Source organism: Octopus bimaculoides, chromosome 11 (genome assembly GCF_001194135.2).
Source record: "Octopus bimaculoides isolate UCB-OBI-ISO-001 chromosome 11, ASM119413v2, whole genome shotgun sequence".
NCBI lineage: Eukaryota > Metazoa > Mollusca > Cephalopoda > Octopoda > Octopodidae > Octopus > Octopus bimaculoides.
This window is the reverse complement of record NC_068991.1, coordinates 25,496,423-25,499,841: the sequence shown is the minus strand read 5'-3', so window position 1 is coordinate 25,499,841 and position 3,419 is coordinate 25,496,423. Positions and strand designations below refer to the sequence as shown.

The 3,419-nt window shown below is 31.9% G+C and overlaps 1 protein-coding gene across 10 annotated transcripts in view; it reads left to right on the top strand.

Moving 5' to 3' along the window:
- LOC106869641 (gonadotropin-releasing hormone II receptor) overlaps window positions 1–3,419 on the top strand; it is a 575,980-nt gene that overhangs the window by 262,597 nt on the left and 309,964 nt on the right. For all 10 annotated transcript variants that reach the window (XR_001409422.2, XM_052971649.1, XM_052971648.1 and 7 more), the window contains one exon: window positions 1,298–1,325. The gene's annotated coding sequence lies outside the window, so the exon portion shown is untranslated. The remainder of the gene's footprint in view (window positions 1–1,297; window positions 1,326–3,419) is intronic.

The following is a 3,419-nucleotide window of genomic DNA, read 5'->3' as shown; positions in this document are numbered from 1 at the left end:
GTGTGTGTGTGTGTGTGTGCGAGTAAAAATAAATACAAAAAAAAGGGGTTTTGTATGATTGTGTATAGAGGAATATAATATTTTGTTTAAAAGAGTTCCAACACTGTCTGTTTTTTATGTTTTATTTATATTCCTGCAAACCAATGTGGGATATAGAATATGGAATATACAATATATAATATAAAATAAAAATGGATGGTACAATGAAATAAAGTATTGAATGTCTTATTGAATATATGGAATATGTCTTATTGAATAGATGAAATATTGAGTGTTCAATATAAAAGATTAAATATATAAAGGCGAATACGTATTTTCTATACCTTGTGGTATTTCATCATGGCCGGTATGACAGACTGTAATAGGTTGGTTGGTCTTCTGTCTTTTATATCAATTCCTTTGGACAGCAGCAGTATGTGTTTGGCTATTTTTAGAATTGATGTCAAATTTATTTTTAGAAATGATGACATTTGAGAAATTGTTTTGTGTTTGGGTTGTAGGGATAAGATTTTTAAACCCCAGCAGGTGTTTGGCTGTTAAGCAAAATCAGACACACATACACAATGTGTTTATGCTGTTAGTTCATGGGGCAGCTACGTGTTTTAGGTGTAATAGAATATAGTCACAATGGTGCAGGTGTAAAAACACCTGAAAGTAAGTCGTAGACAAGCGAGACAACTCACATCAAATGACTTACTTTCAGGTGTTTCTACACCAGCGGCATTGAGAATATATTCTCTTCCGCCTAAAAAAAAAAAAAAAAAGACGCAGCCGACCAACGAACTAACAACACACACACCTTGTGTATGTGTGTTTGATTTTCATTATATACCTCAAGCTGCTTCTAATTATGTATAAAAGCATATAGTATTTTGCGTTTGGAATCACTTCTCATCACTAGCCGGTGATTGTCACACGCTGATGACGGGTTACTATCAGAAACCTGGGTCCGTGCGTATCCCATAAGGCTAGAGATGGGAACGATGATTTCCATTTGCAAATGTTGACACAAAGATATACATGTATATATATTTCAATATATTTCAAAAATATATTTCAATCGGTGCGGCTTTGTTTACATGCCCATAACCTTTCAGTTCTGCAAAAGAGACCGGTAGATTTTTTTTTTTTTAAAGTACTATGGTTGATTCACTTGACTTAAATTTCCTTGTTAAAATTAAGGTAAAAACACATTTTTACTTCTATGTCTGTATAAAATAGAATTTGTTTGTTTCGTTTATGCAAAGCAAAACCATTCCTTAAATGTATGAATATATTTATCAATTTCTCTTTGCAGGTGAGTTGGAAAATTATTCTTCAATTCGGTAAGAAATTATTTTCTTTTAATATTCATAAAATGTTCAAAACTTACACTAAATCCTCCGGGGTAGTATCTGTTCACAATGAAACTCGTTGAATTTAGCGCAGTTGAAATTTGGATAGTCTCCCTTGGCCTTCGGGTTACTCAATACCAGAAAGGCAGAACAAGATTCTTTTAAAGTTTGTGAGAAGAGACAAAATTGAGTTGGGTCGGGATATTTTCCTGTTTTGTTTTTCATTTTTTCATTTTTCACTCTAAATATTTCCGTCTCCTTCATTATGATTTTAAAATCATTCCGTGCCACTTAGTAATTTCAGAAATCATTTTCATCATGACTATTCACATTTAGCGCTACAATGTAATTTTCATTTCTTACAGTCTACTGTCTCTAACATCCATATTTACCTTTTGGCACAAGAAATCTGTTTTACACTACCTTTCCATTAACCTTTAACTTATAATGGACAGAAGGTAATCGTTCAGAAAACATAAATAAACCGAAGGCAATTGCATGTAATTCATTACATCACTACATAAATATAAAAAAATTCAACCTGCGGATATTCTAGTTCATAAGTAACAGACTAATACAAAACCTTATTGACCGTATTTCGATGAAAATTTATTTGCCAGGAAAAATTACGCTTAAATACATGATATCGCCAATATAATATAGTGTGTGCTTAGAAGAATTTCCTCCAAAATATTCAATAATATATGTTTGCTGACATATAAATCTTGCTTTTTGTTATTTGTATCAATAGGAGAAACGTATTAGGTGTTCAGTGATTATATATATATAGTAGGTTAACACACTCCTAATAGATAGAAAATATTAAAAAGACTTCTGTAAACCCTTTGGTAATCATTGGTTTTCACTATCTTCTATCAAGTATAGGTTTATTTGATCATTTTTTTTTCTAGATAATATTTAAATTTTAAACAAAATAGTGTTTATTCTAGTAATATTATTTATGGAGAAAGAGGCTGGGTTTTCTTTTGCAAATGTTGTTGATTAGATTCATAAATACTGTGAAAGGTCGTCATGATTCTATATTAATATAAGAAACGTTATTCTCTGGATTCTGTAGAAGGCTTATGTCAGATAGCTGTTGAATCCGATTTATCCAGGAAGTCGATAGTAGTTGAAAATAGTTGAATTGATGGTTAAAATTATTGAAGGGCATAGAGTGGTAAATGTAAGACTGATGACTATCCGTAATTCATCTAATATGTAACAATCTGCCATTGTCAATCCTTTATTTCGGTAAAACCAAATCTTTACAGGTAAATTTCTTGTAAATCCATGCGGTATTTATACACTTATAGGATCGCACACAAAATGACAGTGGCACCAGACATTTTAACTGAGGGCTCATATTTTGAAATTGGAAGGATTTAGCAAACATGCACTATTACTTTCCTTATCGTTAACAACTATTGCATTATCCTACTTCAATTAGTAGTTTGGTTCGTGCTTGTAGCTTCTCTTGCTGCACGAATAATTACTAGTATTCTGCGCATTACGTATATTGAACTTGAAAGGCAGAAGATTGGATGTCAGCATAACATGAAAACATTTACTCTCTTATGCACGAAATACACACATTATATACATTGACGGAATTGTATACGTGAAATGCCATACAATATATACTTTCAATGAACAGCATACATGAAATTTATGCATTATATATATTCCTTCAATTGCGTAAACGAAATTCATACTTCATATATATTCATGAAATCCCTGAATTAAATTATTGTTCTTATACTGTTTTGGAAATCTTATAATTGCTTGTATAGAAAAATTCTTTATATTTTCAATCTGAACAGGTAGTAGTTAGCTTATGTAGAGGGACTGCACCATAGGGATATTGTGTGTGTATACGTATAACGGGTCCGATTGGCGGAGTCGTTAGAACTTCGGATACATAACCTACTTACATGCTCTAAGTTCAAATCGCGCCTATATCGATTTTTCCTACCATCCGGTCGAGATTCACAAAAATGTTGTTTACTGAGGCATATTATTACTATCCTCCATTCTTTCTCTCTGTTAATACAGACTTGCGCGAGTGTTTATATATATATATAT